Raw genomic sequence first — 18,231 nt, 5'->3', positions numbered from 1 at the left:
ACCACCCTTATGGCAGAAAGTGAAGAGGAGCTAAAAAACCTCTTGATGAAAGTGAAAGAGGAGAGTGAAAAAGTTGGCTTAAAGCTCAACATTCAGAAAATGAAGATCATGGCATCTGGTCCCATCACTTCATGGGAAATAGATGGGGAAACAGTGTCAGACTTTGTTTTGGGGGGCTCCAAAATCACTGCAGATGGTGACTGCAGCCATGAAATTAAAAGACACTTACTCCTTGGAAGAAAAGTTATGAGCAACCTAGATAGCATATTCAAAAGCAGAGACATTACTTTGCTGACTAAGGTCCGTTTAGTCAAGGCTATGGTTTTTCCTGTGGTCATGTATGGATGTGAGAGTTGGACTGTGAAGAAGGCTGAGTGCCGAAGAATTGATGCTTTTGAACTGTGGTGTTGGAGAAGACTCTTGAGAGTCCCTTGGACTGCAAGGAGATCCAACCAGTCCATTCTGAAGGCGATCAGCCCTGGGATTTCTTTGGAAGGAATGATGCTAAAGCTGAAACTCCAGGACTTTGGCCACCTCATGCAAAGAGTTGACTCATTGGAAAAGACTCTGATGCTGGGAGGGATTGGGGGCAGGAGGAGAAGGGGATGACAGAGGATGAGATGGCTGGATGGCATTACCAACTCGATGGACGTGAGTCTGAGTGAACTCCGGGAGTTGGTGATGGACAGGGAGGCCTGGCGTGCTGCAATTCATGGGGTCGCAAAGAGTCGGACACGACTGAGCGACTGAACTGAACTGAAAAGTAGCAAAAAAGAAAAAGCCCTAACTGAAAAAAAAAAAAAAAGGATTTTGAAAGTTATAAAGTACTTTTAAAAATACTGAATTTCTTTAATGGCTGTATTTATCCACTTCATCATTCATCTGATCAACCCTTCAAGTTGATCACTTTCTTGTTGTTCATGTTTAGTTTAAGTCATGTCGTACTTTTTGCGACCCCATGGACTGTAGCCAACTGGGCTCCTCTGTCCATGAGATTTCCCAGGCAAGAATACTAGAGTGGGTTGCCATTTTCTTCACCAGGGGATCTTCCCAACCCAGGGATGGAACCTGGGTTGGCAGACAAGTTATTTACTGAACTGAGCCTCCAGGGAAGCCCCTACAGTTGATTACTTAGGACAGCTTTAAAAATCCAGGTCAGACTTGCTTGGGCTGATGAATTCGTATTCGGTTTTTTTTAAAGTATCTGTATACATTGGGACAGTCACATAATTAATAACAGTGGGTCCTGTTTCAAAGCCCAATGTGCCCCCACCTCATGCAGCCCTGGAACACCCAAGAAGCTGACTGTGTGTTAGTGTTTAGGGTACCACAATGTACAAAACTATTTCTGAAGACTTTGATTCGTATAAATAACTAGTCATCTTGGACAAAGTGTATCTTCTTTATACTGTAGTTACAATTTCATATCCTTCTAAATTACACGGACGAGGAAGCACTATAACCTTTCAAGTACTTATTGGAAGCAGGGAAAGTGGGTTTGGGTCCAAAATAAATGAGGTTTCTGTGCAGAGAGGAATAAAAGGGGGCTTTTTTTTTTCCTTCCAAAAGGGTAGAGAGCGTCCCGGGAACAGGAAGGTGATGACCTGGTTGGTAGACAGTGTCATTTCTGCACCTTTGAGCCTGCTTCGGAAAGGCTGCCCAGGCCTGTACCTTCCCAGCCCACCTCCTCGCCAGCAGCTTTGTGTGGATCTGGGGTTGCACTGTGAGGAGCCTTGATCCAATCAGAGCAAATCTTCCTGTCTCCCCTCCATCTCCCCGCCTTCCCTCCTTTCTTCCCTTGCTTCTGTCTAGAGCACCTTCCGTTTGCCGTTTACTGTTTGAGATACTGAAGATTCGACTGCCAATAACACAGACAAGGTCTGGCTCCCATGGAGCTTATACTCTAATGGGGAGGTGCTCGGGGGGAGGTAGGGAGAGGACAGTTAGCCAGGAAACTCGAGCTGAGTCATGTAAGTTAACTCAAAAGACATCATTTAAAATAGTGATGAGTTCAATGAAGAAAATAAAACAAGGAATGAAATAGAGAATGACCTGCTGTGGCAGCAGAATGGCATCAATCTGATGGTGTGATCAGGGTGGACTTCCCTGAGGAGGTAACATTTGAGTTGAGACCTGAAAGCCAGTCATGCCACGATCTGGGGGGAACACTTCCAAGCAGAAGGAATATCAAGTGCAGAGGCTCTGGGGCAGGAGCAAGTGTGCCCTGTTTGAAGAACCGAGTGAAGGCCTGGCTGGCTGGACCAAAATGGGGGAGAAGACAGGTTTGAGATGAAGCTGGGGAAGTGGACAGGCTATGGTAAGGAGTTCATACTTTATCTCATATGCAAAGGGAAGCTGTTTGACTGGGGTGACATCATTTGGGTTCTTAAAAGTCTCTCTGATGGCTGTGTGGAGAGTAAACTATACGGAGCGGGGGTCTTAGTCCTTCCAGGCGGAGCGGTTTAAATGACGAACATTGATATCTCACAGTGCTGGAGCCTGGGAAGTCCACTGTCAAGGCACTGGCATATTTGGTGTCTGCAAAGCCTGGCTTTGCCGACAAAGGTTCGTATAGTCAAAGCTATGGTTTTTCCAGTAGTCATGTATGGATGTGAGAGTTGGACCATAAAGAAGGCTGAAGAATTAATGCTTTTGAATTGTGGTGATGGAGAAGACTCTTGAGAGTCCCTTGGACAGCAAGGAGATCAAACCAGTCTATCCTCAAGGAAATCAACCCTGAATATTCACTGGAAGGACTGATGCTGAAGCTGAAGCTCCAATCCTTTGGCCACCTGATGTGAAGAACTGACTCTTTGGAAAAGACCCTGATGCTGGGAAAGATTGAGGGCAGGAGGAGAAGGGGGCGACAGAGGATGAGATGGTAGGATGGCATCACCGACTCAATGGACATGAGTCTGAGCAAACTCTGGGAGATAGTGAAGCATAGAGAAGCCTGGCGTGTTGCAGTGCATGGGTTCACAAAGAGTCAGACATGACTGAGCAACTGAACGACAATGAACAACGTTGGCTTCTTATTTCTAAGATGGGCCTCTTTTTGCTGTACCCTTACATGGAAGAAAGGGCGGGGGAGCTCCCGAGGGTCCCACATATGAGCACTAATCCCATTAATGAAGGCTCCCTCTCAGGACCTAATCACCTCCGGAAGGCCCCTGCTCTAAATGCCCTCACGTTGGGGAGTAGTCTCAACATATGTATTGGGGGAGGGGAGCACAATCTGTAGCAGGCAGGGATGGAAGTGAGGGGCTAAGTTAGGACAGGTCTGCAATCTTTCTGATGAGAGAAGTTGGAGGTTACAAATAAAATAAGAGATTGATGAAGACAGGTGGGCAGATCTGAGATATGGTTTGGAGAGAGATGCACTAGTTAAGGTAATGCCAGCTACTAAATCAAATGAGCCCAAAAACGTGGTGGTTTTTCACGTGCGGTCTGAACAGTGAACAGTACTAGGAGAGCACATGGCTTCTCTTCCAGGCGGTGACTCAGGGACCCAGGATCCTCACCCTGAGACTCTGCCAACCCCTGGGGCCCCAGAATCCTTTCAGGATGCTCCTCCTCCAGCGGACAGATGGAGACCGGAGGCAGAGAGAAGGACTCAGGGGCATGGCTACAGCTTGAATCATTCTGCTTATATTCCACAGTGAGAGCCATGTGGCCTCACCCGAATGATGGATGCCAGGCAATGTCCTGATGTGTGCAGTCACTCCCCATCTGCAGAAGGGGACACAACTTTGCGGCCAACTGGGCATTTCTGTCATGTTCTGGTGGGTTGCATGTAGGGGCTAGAGGCAAGCCAGGTACCCAAAGTGATGCCTTGGGTTTTTCCCTGAGCTAGGTAAAGGGTGGTCATTAATTGAACTGGGAAGTTCTGGAAGGACCAGATTTATACCAGCAGCAGGAGGAATCAAGACTTCCACCTGGGATGTATGTAGTGTGAGCTAAGACATCCAAAAGGGACTGTCGGAAAGGCCGCTGGGTACGTGAGCTGGAACTGCAGAGGAGGAGTCAAGGGTAAATATTTAAAAGCTCTATTTCCCCTTTACCCAGTGGCTTCTGATCCTGGTACGGGTCCCTCACTGCACTAACTGCATCAGCATAAGTTCACTCCCCTTAGAGATGATGTTTATAATTCTGCTACTTGTGAAATGATAGCTTTTACTATTTCCTGCACCCACTCATCCAACACAGTTTATTGTGTGTCTACTACACACTGACCACTAGCGATCAGCAAGGAAGAAGACGTACTCTCTGCCTCATGAAGACAGATTCTCGTGGAAGATAGACAGTAAACAAACAAAGAAATAAGAGCAGTGTGTCAGGTACACTGGGGAGAAACAGGGCAGGGTGAGTGAGGAAAGTACCAAGGAAGGTGAGGGCTGGACCTACCAGAAGCAGGAAGGCTTCCACAGTAAGAAATACACCATCAGAAACTGGAAGGAAGTCGAGGAGCAAATCCTGTATCCCTACTGATGCTGAAGCGGCTGAAGCTGAAGCTCCAATCCTTTGGCCACCTGATGTGAAGAGCTACTTCATTGGCAAAGACCCTGATGCTGGGAAAGATTGAGGACAGGAGGAGAAGGGGGTAACAGAGGATGAGATGCTCGGATGGCATCACCGACTCGATGGACGTGACTTTGAGCAAGCTCTCGGAGGCGGTGATGGACAGGGAGGCCCGGCGTGCTGCAGTCCATGGGGTCGCAGAGAGTCGGACATGACTGAGGGACTGATCAACAACAACAAGGGGAGGATGTGCCGGGGAAAGACCATGCAAGTACAAAGACTCCGACGCAGAAGAGTGCCTCATGCGTTCCAACCCCAGCCAGGAGGCCAGTGTGGCCAGAGCGGGGTAGGAGGGGAAGACTAGTGGAGATGAGGTCAGAGAGGGGGACGGGGGATGGGGGGCAGCTCAAGCAGTAGCCAAAACACAGGTTCCCCACCGCCCGCCCCACAACACCTTCATGTAACTAGAGAGGGAAGGACAAAAACACTCCTATTTCCGGGAGCAGAAATCTTTGCCAAGAGAGTAACATACAATCAAGGACTTCCTGTGCAGTTCCCCAAATGAAACACCTTCAAAGTGGAGGCTTTGCAACCAAAATGAGAAAGGGTCACAGCTTCCTGCTGCAAAACACAGGACCTACAGTTTCTCCTCCTGCAGTAGCTCTGCCGCACAGCTAATTGCAGCCACATGTGGAGCGCTGCGGGGGAGCATCTGAAGCCAGCGCCTCCAGGGACCCAGACAAACACTGCCCAGAGCTCCTGCTCTCAGCAAAACCAGTTGTGTGATCAGCCCGGGAGGACTGGAACAGAAAAGTGCTTCCATGATAAACACGATGTTTTCTGAGTTTCAACTCCAAAATCTGAGCCAGAGACCTTTTATTGGCTTCTTTCTATAAACATCAGAAAAAACTGGTTTAAATGAAAAAAATAATAATAAAAAACTCTTCCCCCCAGGAAGACACGGTTTCTCTGTTCAATTACCGTGCACGGTTCCCTCCTGATCTGCCCACTGCAGTGAGGCCATGAAACGGAAATAGCCTCGGTGGAGGCTGGGTGTTTTATCTCTGCTCTTGATCACAGTGGGACCTCTCCGGATGGACCCTGCTGGCAGTAACTGCAAACATGTGGGCAGGGCTTTCTAGCTGATGCCCCTGAGGTTGTCCTGTTTCATGCAGACATCCTAGACCTGGGCCCATGTCCTCTGGTCTGTGGGGAAGTATGTGTACTGCATGGGTTTTGGCTCCCCAGCATCTGGAGATGGATCTTATTTGGGGGAGATTCTCCATTGGCATTGAAGAGAATCCGCCTGCAATACAGGAGTCCCCGGTTCAATTCCTGAGTCAGGAAGATCCGCTGGAGAAGGGATAGGCTACCCACTCCAGTATTCTTGGGCTTCCCTGGTGGCTCAGCTGGTAAAGAATCCCACAATACGGGAGACCTGGGTTCGATCCCTGGGTAGAGAAGATCCCCTGGAGAAGGGAAAGGCTATCCACTTCACTATTCTGGCTTGGAGAATCCTTGGGGTCACAAAGAGTAGGACATGACTGAATGACTTTCACTTTTTACTTTTTTTTCCTCCATTGAGTGGGTCTACAGAAGCCAAAGGGAGCCATATGACCCCTCCCTGGCAGCCAGGAGGTGGGGGAACGAGCAGTGTTCCTGCCTGGGATCCTCACTCTTGGGAGAGTGATGTGAAGGCTGGTGGCAGCCGTGTCAAGAGTCCTGGGATGAGGGCCTGTGCTGAAGCGGTGAGTGCAGTGCCAGGACAACCATGGTTTCTTCCCCTCCCAAGCTCCTGACCACATTCTGACTCTGAATTTCTAGCCTCCCATCTCTTCTTTGGCCACAAAGATCCACCCGATAAGCTCTGTTTCTGCTTATATTAACCAGAGACGCTTTCTGTTGACTCTAGCCCAGAATCCTGGCCTAGTCTTAAGTCGTCTGTGGACCCCCACTGATGCACAAAAATTCCCCTGGACTCTCAGAGTTGACTTACAATGTCTTTGTTCTCCTGTCACTCAAATATGGTGATGGTGGTGATTTGGGCACTAAGTCATGTCTGACTCTTGTGACCCCGTGAGCTGTAGCCTGCCAGGCTCCTCTGTCCATGGGATTTCCCAGGCAAGACTACTGCAGGGGGTTGCCATCGCCTTCTCCAGGGGATCTTCCTGACCCGGGGAGCTGCTGTATCTGAGGGGCTGACACTGCAGGAAGTCACTCGGTCCCTGGGTCAGTTCCACTGAAGAGCCTTCTAGAGAAAACTGATCGTACGATTCCCCTGCTTGAAAACTTCTGTCCTATTCCTGACACCTGTGTCTCTCCACATGGGGTCCCCTCATCAGCAGGAAGAAACTCAAATTGTCAGGCCCCATCCCAGACAGACTCAGTCAGGAAGTCTGGTGGTGGGGCCTAGCCGTCTGTGTTTTAACAAGACCCCCAGATGATAACTACTGCTTTAGAGGACCAAGTCCAGACTTCTTATCGTGACATTCAAGGCTTTTCCTGTTCTGGTCTCAGCCCATTTTTCTAGCCTTTTCTCCCAACCCTCCTAAAACACTCTTATGCTCCAACATCACTAGCTTTTCCTTTCTGTCTTACACACAACAGCTGCTTTTCCCACGCCTGGTACCTGCAGCGCAGGTCCCTTGACGACCATGTCTTCAAAAGGTCTCTTTCTGGGACATCCCTAGTGATCCAGTGGCTAAGACTTCTGCTCCCAGTGCAGGGGTCCAGGTTCAATCCCTGGTCAGGGAACTAGACTCCATATGCCACAACTAAGAGTTCACATCCGCAACTAAAAGTCCCTCAAGCCTCAACTAAGGGTCCTGATGTTGTACTGAAGATTGAAGGTCCTGCAGCTAAAGGTCCTCACACGGCCAAATAAACGTGTAAATATTTTTTTGGCTAAAAAAAAAAAAAAAAAAAAAAAAGACCTCCTTCTCTGTGAAGTCTTCCCTAATTGCCTCAAGGCTGGATTTGCAGCTCTGCAGGCCGTGTGTCATATATCCATCACACACATGGGCGGATGACACCAGTTAGTTGTCACTCAATATGGTTGTCTGAGGAGGCCATACACATAGCTGACAAAAGAGAAGCAAAAGGCAAAGGAGGAAAGAAAAGATATACGCATCTGAACGCAGAGTTCCAGAGAACAGCAAGGAGAGATAGAAAGACTTCCTGAGGGAACAATGCAAAGAAATAGAGGAAAAAATTAGAATGGGAAAGACTCGAGATCTCTTCAAGAAAATTAGATATATCAGGGTACTCTTTCTGCCCCCTTCTGATGCCTATGTCAGAAGCTTTCTCTATCTCGTTTATACTTTAATGAAACTTTATTACACAAAAGCTCTGAGCGATCAAGCCTCGTCTTTGCTCCGGATTGAATTCTTCTCCTCCGGGGGCCAAGAATCCCGGCGTCGTGATGCAACAACAACCTTTCATCTTGGGGGCTCAACCAGGATCCTTCAGGACAAGATGGGAGCTAACAATTCCAGCCTCACTCCTTTGAACTCTCAGGAAGATCTAATGGATACCCCATTAGACAATCCTGACATGGAAATATTTAGAGATGCCAGTTCTTTTGTTCGGGATGGAAAGCGTAAAGCAGGTTATGCTGTGGTGACTGCTGAACAGGTTTTGGAAGCAAAATCTCTTTCCCATCTGGATGTATCCTGGAGAGGACTGGGAAATTTATTTTACTCATCTTCCAAAAGCTAATGCATATTCTTGCTCACAAGTTTGGGTAGATACTTTTACTGGATGGACTGAGGCTTCTCTCTGTCGTAGTGAACAGGCTAAGGAGGTTATAAAGATTCTCTTCATCTGTGGAAGGCTTCCCGTGGTGGACATCTCCACTTCAAGGAAAGGACTTTCTTCAAGTCTGTGAATACCTTCGACAACAATCACATGTGATGCCTCTTCTTCATCTGATGACATCTACCAACCCTAAAATGGACTGGTGCAACACTTTGCACTTTAACTATGGACATAATGTGACTTTTAATTTTGACTATGTTGCCTTACATCTGTAACTGTGTAACTGGATTTGTTTCTAGCTGCATGAAAGCGTTTAAGTTACAAATGGTTGCTCAAACTCCTGCTACTGCTGCACCTTCCTCCAGCTACTATTTGGGGCCCCTGGATCAGATATCCTCAATATGAGGATTAGAATATGTTGCCTCACCAATTTAGGGACAATGCCCCTTCTCAGCTCGGAAGCAGTTATGGAACGAGAATGACGCCCCTTTTCCCTAGGCAACATAATTCTCCTAAAAGAAAAGGGAGGCATGAGAGAGTCATTTCCTAGGCAGGTTGACAAGAAGTCTAGGGGTCCCCAAGGAGAGAAGGGTCTGGAATTCTCAAGGAGGAAGAAAGGACAAACTTTATTTCCTTCTCTACATTCCTAAGGATTCTTTAACAATAATGTATTCTGCCTGAGGACAGTCTCTGGATTAAACCTTCTGGCTAATTCTGTTATCTTAAAATGTAGATTATGGGAGTAGGTCTGGTGAGGTCTGTACAACCTTCCAGACATTCTTTGGATTCATTGGAGAGTATATAAACTCATTGCTAATGCTAACAAGCGGGTACTCTCTGCCCTCTTCTGATGCCTATGTCAGAAGCTTTCTCTATCTCCTTTATACTTTAATAAAACTTTATTACACACACACACAAAAAAAAAGAAAATTAGAGATATCAAGGGAACATTTCATGTAAAGATGAGTACAATAAAGGACAGAAACAGTATGGGCCTAACAGAAACAGAAGATATTAAGAAGAGGTGGCAAGAACACACAGAAAAACTGTACAGAAAAGATCTTCATGACCCAGATAACCACAATGGTGTGATCACTCACCTAGAGCCAGACATCCTGGAGTCCAAAGTCAAGTGGGCCTTAGGAAGCATCACTATGGACAAAGCTAGCACAGGTGATGGAATTCCAGCTGAGCTATTTCAAATCTTAAAAGATGATGCTGTTAAAGTGCTGCACTCTATATGCCAGCAAATTTGGAAAACTCAGCAGAGGCCACAGGACTGGAAAAGGTCAGTTTCCTTTCTGATCCCAAAGAAGGGCAATGCCAAAGAATATTCAAACTACCACACAATTGTACTTATCTCACATGCTAGCAAAGTAATGTTGAAAATTCTCCAAGTGAGGCTTCAACAGTATGTGAATCGAGAACTTCCGATGTTCAAACTGGATTTAGAAAAGGCAGAGGAACCAGAGATCAAATTGCCAATGGATCGTAAAAAAAGCAAGAGAGTTCCAGAAGAACTTCTACTTCTGCTTCATTGACTACGCTAAAGCCACTGACTGGGTTGATCACATCACACTGTGGAAAATTCTGAAAGAGATGGGAATGCCAGATCACTTTATTTGCCTCCCGAGAAACCTGTATGCAGGTCAAGAAGCCACAGTTAGAACCAGACATGAAATAAAGGAGTGGTTCCAAATTGGGAAAGGAGTACATCAAGGCTTTATATTGTCACCCTGCTTACTTAACTTTTATGCAGAGTATATCATAAGAAATGCTGGGCTGGATGAATCACAGCCTGGAATCAAGATTGCTGGGAGAAATATCAATAACCTCAGATATGCAGATGACACCATCCTTATGGCAGAAAGTGAAGAGGAACTAAAGAGCCTCTTGATGAAGGTGAAAGAGGAGAGTGAAAAAACTGGCTCAGAACTCAGCGTTCAACATGCTACGATCATGGGATCCAGCCCTACAACTTCTTAGCAAATAGATGGGGAAACAGTGAGAGACTTTATTCTGGGGGGCTCCAAAATAACTGCAGATGGTGACTGCAGCCATGAAATTAAAAGACACTTGCTGTTTGGAAAAAAAAAAAACACTATAACAAACATAAGACAGTATATTAAAAAGTAGAGACATTACTTTCCCAACAATGGTCCATAGAGTCCAAGCTATGGTTTTTCCAGTAGTCGTGTATGGATGTGAGGGGTGGACCATAAAGAAGGCTGAGTGCTGAAGTATAGAGGCTTTTTGAACTTTGATGTTGGAGAAGACTCTTGAGAGTCCCTTGGACACCCTTGGAGATCAAACCAGTTAATCCTAAAAGAAATCAGTCCTGAATATTCATTGGAAGGACTGAGGCTGAAGCTGAAGCTCCAATACTTGGGCCACTTGATTCAAAGAGCCAACTCATTAGAAAAGACCCTTATGCTGGGAAAGATTGATGGAAAGAGGAGAAGGGGATGACAGAGGATGAGATGGTTGGATGGCATCACCGACTCGGACATGAGTCTGAGCAAGCTCCGGGAGATGGTGAAGGGCAGGGAGGCCTGGAGTGCTGCAGTCCGTGGGGTCACAGAGTCGGACACAACTGAGGGACTGAACAACAGCAACAGCATCCATTCTCCTGATGTGCCTCATTCCCAGCTCCCTTCGGGATGGGAGGGGTCAGCAAGACGAGAACAGAAGCTTCTGGGTGCAGCCCTGGGGTTGGGGGAGCATTCGGGGGGAACTGAGGTGCTTGCTGTTTCAGCTCCTCATCCTTCTTGGAGACGCCTGCCAAGGACAGCGGAGCGGAAAGACAGTAGGAGTTTGGGACGTGAGTGACGCTGTGAGGCCACTGCGCCCTCTCTGGACCTTTGTCCCCAGCTTTCAGGTTACATGATTTTCACATAAGTCCATTTCTTATTTGAGCCATTGTTTTTTTTCCTTCCAGGGTCTAACAGTGCAATCTGACAAAGGCAGGGCTGTCTTACTCATCACAGAATCTGAAGGGCCTGGCTCAGTGCCTGACCCATAGGACGTGCTTAAGAAATGCTTGTGGAAGGAATGAGAGAATGAATTTTTATTTTTTTTTTTTTTTTCTGGATGAGGAATCACAGTTCACATATTGAGCCTAAAATTGCCTTCTTGGAGACTCTGGGAAATCACATCAAGTGTTTTTTTTTTTTTGTTGTCATTTTTTTTAGATCTTTTAAATTTTATTTTAAAGTAAACTGTCACAGTTGTAACTTAAACCAGGACATTATCCTACCACTGGATAGAAAATAGGTGCTAAATGAAGACATGTCACTGCTGCTTACAATTCCTCAATAGTTCCCCGCTGCTCTTAAAATAAACCCCCAGACGCCTAGTGTGTTCTGGCTTCCCACTGCTAATTTTTTTCTTAATGTTTTTACAGTGATAATTGTAAGTTACATGTAGCTGTAATAAATGGTACACAGAGAATGAGCCTCTGCCCAGTTCCCTCCAATGCCAACACATTTATGAAACTACAGCGCAGTAACAGAACCGGGGTTCTAGCATGGACACAACACACCCATCTCCCCAGAGTTACAGTTCCCCTCGCACTCATGGGTGTGTGAGTGAGTGAGTGGGCGAGTGAAGTCACTCAGCTGTGTCCGTGAGTCCACGTATATACCTACACAGTCAAGATACAGACCAGCCTATCCATCGTTATAACCAACCCCATCTCACTCCCACTGAGCCCTTCTCACATACCTGACACCTGGCAATCACCAATCTGCTTTCTAAGATTTTCTCTTTCAAAATGTTACATCAGGACATCCCTGGAGGTCTAGTGGCTAAGACGCCACTCTCCCAAAGCAGGGGGCCCAAGATTGAAAATCCTGAGTGCAAATCCTGCAACTCAGACCTGGTGCAGCCAAATAAAAACAGATTTAAAATGTCATATCAATGGAGTAACCCAGTGTGCAGCCCTCGGGGACTGGCTTCTTTCACTTGGCGTCATTCCCTGGAGAATCATCCCGGCTGCTGTGTGTATTAATAGCCCGTTCCTCTCACTGCTGAGGAATACTCCAGGGACCAGACCGACCAGACTTTGTTTAACCATTAAACACCTGCTGAAGGACATCTGGACTCTCTCCAGTTATTGGTTGTTACGAATAAAGTTGCTGTGAACGTTCTTGTACAAGTGTCTGTGTGAACCTGCCCACTGCTTTTTAAACCCTGTCTATGACTGGGGAGTTACCCCTCCTTTAGAGTCCTGCCTAACGAAGACAGAAGCCAGAAACGCTCATTTTCCCGACTTGCATCTGGGGAGCTCAGGTTCTGTCCATCAGACACAGCCATGCAAGGTTTCATTCACCAGTGAGTGGGGTGAGGAAGCCGGCACTCTGGGGAATCGTGAAGCCCAGAATGAGAGCAGAGGCAAGCGGCTTGGGGGCCAGCACTGGTGGGCGCTGGGTGTCTCTACCACCGCAGTCAGGGAGCTCCGGTGACTACATTGGCAGGGCGGTGACAGTGGAGTCTTTGCTGAAAGCCCCGTGGAGGTAGTTTGGGCACTGTTTCTGGTTCTCTGGTCCTCTTGGAGATGTTATAATATTCTTTTGCAAATTTACTTTCTGCTTAAAGAAGCTTGAGAGGATTCTGTTGTTTACAACTAGGAACTGTGACCAATCTCCGTTTCCAGCCTCATTGCCAGCCATTCCTATGCTTAGTCCTCCAGCTCTGCTAAACTCTTTCCAATTTCCCAAGTGGTCAGAGTAGAATGTTCTTCCCCAGTCATGGCGCTCATCACATGGTGCTAACATTGCCTGCTTATTTATCTGTCTCCCTCCAGGAACTTGTAAACCTCTATCCCCAGCCCGTGTCACACTTCTATTGCCCTTAGTATATGTTCAATCAGTCTTCAAATGATGACCCAAACGATTGCTCATTTTTATCTTTGGTGACACAAGAACAATGCCTGTGACTAGTACCATTGTGGTCACTTTGCCACTCTGAACTAAAGTGTCCTCATCTATAAAATGAAATGACATCACACCCGTGGTGGATTCATGTCAATGTATGGCAAAACCAATACAGAATTGTAAAGTAAAATAAAAAATAAATAAATTTAAAAAATAAAAAATAAATAAATAAAGAGAAGGACAGTTGAAAAGTTAGTGGCAACAGCAACAAAAAACTAACATCCCAATGTTAAAAACTGGCCAAGGGACTGAATAGATATTTCTCCAAAGAAGATATAGAAGTGGTCAACAAGCATGTGAAAAAACACTCAACATTGCTAACCATTAAGAAAACGTAAATCAAAATCACAGTGAGCTATACCGCACACTAAAAGCTAGAACAAAGCTAGTGGAGGTGATGGAATTCCAGTGGAGCTTTCAAATCCTGAAAGATGATGCTGTGAAAGTGCTGCACTCAATATGCCAGCAAATTTGGAAAACTCAGCAGTGGCCACAGGACTGGAAAAGGTCAGTTTTCATTCCAATCCCAAAGAAAGGCAATGCCAAAGAATGCTCAAACTACTGCACAATTGCACTCATCTCACATGCTAGTAAAGTAATGCTCAAAATTCTCCAAGCCAGGCTTCAGCAATATGTGAACCGTGAACTCCCTGATGTTCAAGCTGGTTTTAGAAAGGCAGAGGAACCAGAGATCAAATTGCCAACATCCGCTGGGTCATGGAAAAAGCAAGAGAGTTCCAGAAAAACATCTATTTCTGCTTTATTGACTATGCCAAAGCCTTTGACTATGTGGATCACAATAAACTGTGGAAAATTCTGAGAGAGATAGGAATACCAGACCACCTAACCTGCCTCTTGAGAAATCTGTATGCAGGCCAGGAAGCAGCAGTTAGAACTGGACATGGAACAACAGACTGGTTTCAAATAGGAAAAGGAGTACGTCACGGCTGTATATTGTCACCCTGCTTATTTAACTTATATGCAGAGTACCTCATGAGAAACGCTGGACTGGAAGAAACATAAGCTGGAATCAAGATTGCTGGGAGAAATATCAATCATCTCAGATATGCAGATGACACCACCCTTATGGCAGAAAGTGAAGAGGACCTAAAAAGCCTCTTGATGAAGTGAAAGAGGAGAGTGAAAAAGTTGGCTTAAAGCTCAACATTCAGAAAATGAAGATCATGGCATCTGGTCCCATCACTCCATGGGAAACAGATGGGGAAACAGTGGAAACAGTGTCAGACTTTATTTTTTGGGGCTCCAAAATCACTGCAGATGGTGACTGCAGCCATGAAATTAAAAGACGCAAAAAAAATAAAAAATAAAAAAAAAAAATAAAAGACGCTTACTCCTTGGAAGAAAAGTTATGACCAACCTAGATAGCATATTCAAAAGCAGAGACATTACTTTGCCAACTAAGGTCCGTCTAGTCAAGGCTATGGTTTTTCCAGTGGTCGTGTATGGATGTGAGAGTTGGACTGTGAAGAAAGCTGAGCGCCGAAGAATTGATGCTCTTGAACTGTGGTGCTGGAGAAGACTCTTGAGAGTCCCTTGGACTGCAAGGAGATCCAACCAGTCCATTCTGAAGGCGATCAGCCCTGGGATTTCTTTGGAGGGAATGATGCTGAAGCTGAAACTCCAGTACTTTGGCCACCTCATGTGAAGAGTTGACTCGTTGGAAAAGACTCTGATGCTGGGAGGGATTAGGGGCAGGAGGAGAAGGTGATGACAGAGGATGAGATGGCTGGATGGCATCACGGACTTGATGGACGTGAGTCTGAGTGAGCTCCGGGAGTTGGTGATGGACAGGGAGGCCTGGCGTGTTTCGATTCATGGGGTCGCAAAGAGTCGGACACAACTGAGCGACTGAACTGAACTGGACTGAGCTGAAGGGTCACACAAAATGTGACTGTACTTAGTGCCACTGAACTGTATACTTAAAATGGTTAAGATGGTAAAAGTTTATGTTATATGCATTTTCCCACCAACTTTTTTTAAAAGTTAGTAATAAAGCACAACGTTACCACTTCATTTCCACTAAAATGGCTAAAAGAGTATCAAGTGTCAGCAAAGACTGTGAAGCAACTGGACCTCTCACACACTGTTGGGCACTTTTTAGAAACATTTAAAAATTTAAACATATACTTATCACATAACTCTGAAGTTCTGCAGCTAGATACACGCCCAAGAGAAATGAAACGTTACTGAAAGACTTGCACACAAAGAGCAGCTTTATTTATAACAGCAAAAAAGCTGGAAACAAATGTCCCTCAACTACCCACGGATCAAACCCAGGTCTCCTGCATTGCAGGTGGATTCTTTACCAGCTGAGCCAGAAGGGAAGCCCAGGAATACTGGAGTGGGTAGCCTATCTCTTCTCCAGGGCATCTTCCTGACCCAGGAATCGAACCAGGGTCTCCTGCATTGCAGATGGATTCTTTACCAAGTGAGCTACCAGGGAAGCCAAGTAAATAGGTAAACAAATTGTGACACAATGGATTAGTTCTTAGCAGTAAAGGGAACAACCTACTAATACATGGGATGAATCCCAAAAACATGACGGTGGAAAAAAGCAAGCAGACAGGAAAGACCACCTGTGTGATTTCATCCATAGGACATTCGGGAGAAGACACATCTGATTTCTGATGGCGGAGGTGTGGTCAGTGGTTCCCTGGGTTAGGGCTTAGGAGGGACTGACTGCAAAGAGGCATGAGGAAGCTTTCTGGTGCAAACCCCGTATGCCTTGATCGGTGGTTACATACGTGCATACATTTGTCAGAGGTCCTTGAGCCATGCACCTAAATCAGACCTAACTTATATGTCAGTCAAGTTGAAAGAATGCTAGTGGACACAGATGAGAACGTATGTTCAGCACTAACATTTCACACATTAGATCTCAGTCTTCAGCCCCAAAGTAATTAGAATGTCTCATATTGAAGTTATGAATGTTTGGGGTATTCTTATACTGAGCAGTAAAATGATAGAGAACAGGAGCAGAAATTGACATTTTTTGAAGAGTTTTCTCTTTGTGGGGAGCTACCACAGGGGTCACTTGGATGGTATGGTGGACAGCCCGAGATTTGACCCTGTGGCTGTTATCTGCATTACAAAAATCTGAGATCCCAGAGGGGGCCTGCCGGGCACCTTCAAATGATACTTAATACCATTTGACGCTCAATACCCAAGAAGAATGCTTGGGTGTGCTGGGAAAGAAATGCAGCCTGGCTCCTCTGAAGGAAGAATTTCACATGCAAAGGGTTCCTAAAGTCACCTATACTGAGCTCTGCCAGGCTCGGACAATGAGATGGGCTTTGGCTTGGAGTTTTTATGATGACATAACAGGACCATCACCACCCAGTAAGTGAAGAAAACTAGGGAAGCCAAGGAAGCCCATTACGTTTGTAGCCCTGGGGTCTGTGATAGAAGAACTAGCCCTCCAAGCGTCATCTCTGGGCCCTGAGACAGTGGAAGGCATCGTGGTTGTGACAGCATGGACTGAAAAAATCCTCACTGACCTAAAGGTCCAGCATAAATGAGTTCCCTGCGGAAAGGAGGAAATCAGCCTTTTCCTAACGGCCACAGAAAACTCCTGGATTCACTTAAGGAGGAAGAAGAGAGACCGAGTGAGACGGCTAAGAGAAGGGCCCCTAGCGCCCAAGGACGTGATCGAAGCCTTGGAAGAGAAAAAGTCTCCCCCAGGGTCTGGCAGGAGCCAGGATGTTGCCCAGGGCCCCCAGGAGAGTGCCCTGGGGCCCCTGCTCCACCGGAAGGCGAGTCTGCCACTGTGGGGGGCCACGGCCCCAGCCAGGACTCGGTTTCCCAGGAGGAAAACCCAGAACCCACGGAGGATGAAAGGAGTGAGGAAAAGGGGGACATTGAGGTTCTGGAAGGTTGTAAAGGCTCTAGTAATGGAGCCCAGGACCATGAGGCTCCTGAGCCCTTCAGCAGCCCAGTGTCTGAAAAAGGGAACCATCTCCAAGGAGTGGCTGGACTTTACTTATTCAAGTGTCTGATAAACTTTAAGGAGCAGGTAGATGCCGCCTTAGTTGAAATGCACTGGGTTGAGGGCCAGAACAGGGATTTGATGAACCAGCTTTGTACTTATATACGTAATCAAACTTTCAGGCTTGTTGCTAGTTAACCCCAAAATTCTCGCACAGTTGGGAAAGTTCTATAAAGCAGCTTGCTTTGAAGAGTGGCCTGGTGGGTGGCAAGCTGAATTCCATCATTAGCCCACTAGTAACATTATGTGGAATTGTCTTAAAAAACCAACAAATGAGTCCATTTTTAAACACCTGCCTCCTTAAAAAAAAAAAAAAAAAAAAGAAATTACAGGGCATTGTAGTATGGTAGTTCAGAGAAAGAATTGTGATCAGCATCAACAAAATGCCATCGGTAAACTTATAAGGGATTTAAACCTGACTTAAGCTGATCACCTTTGGAGAAGGAAATGGCAACCCACTCCAGTATTCTTGCCTGGAGAATCCCATGGACAGAGGAACCTTGCAGGCTACAGTCCATGGGGTCTCAAGAGTCGGACATGACTGAGTGACTTTCACTCACTACTACCCAAGAAATAAGTTCGATTATATTCATGTTTGTGATTGTTAAGTAACTTCGTTGTGGTGGAACTGGGGCTTGAACTCAAGTCTGTCTCCAAAGTCCATGCTCTTCAGATCACAAACCTAGAGACTGGAATCCTGTGGTCATGTACTGCAGGTCCCACCACCAAAGCCTGTTTCCTTGGCCTTGCAGTGATGAGGGGCCCCAGGAGAGGCCCTTGAATTCTGTGCAGCTTCAAGCCACACAGGACAGACAGTCCATTGTTAACAACAGTTGGCCAGGATCTGCTGTTAGCCTGTCTTTCTTCTTCAGACACTTATTTCTTTTTATCGACAGTGGTGTTCAGTGCAAATCAATTCCATAACATGGGAAGTTGCTGTGAATCAAAGCACAGACACACAATGTACAATCTGAAACAGATGTACAGCTTTCGGGCAATGAAGCGAGGGGCCATGTC

At 46.2% G+C, this 18,231-nt stretch overlaps 1 pseudogene; it reads left to right on the top strand.

Annotated features, from left to right (window-relative positions):
- Positions 1 to 17,569, top strand: part of LOC120868448 — a 27,093-nt pseudogene extending 9,524 nt beyond the window's left edge.
- Positions 17,570 to 18,231: the final 662 nt, after the last annotated feature.

This window comes from Oryx dammah, unplaced genomic scaffold, assembly GCF_014754425.2.
Source record: "Oryx dammah isolate SB20612 unplaced genomic scaffold, SCBI_Odam_1.1 HiC_scaffold_9, whole genome shotgun sequence".
Classification (NCBI taxonomy): Eukaryota; Metazoa; Chordata; class Mammalia; order Artiodactyla; family Bovidae; genus Oryx; species Oryx dammah.
The sequence above is the reverse complement of the archived record's forward strand: the minus strand, read 5'-3'. Positions and strand labels throughout refer to the sequence as shown.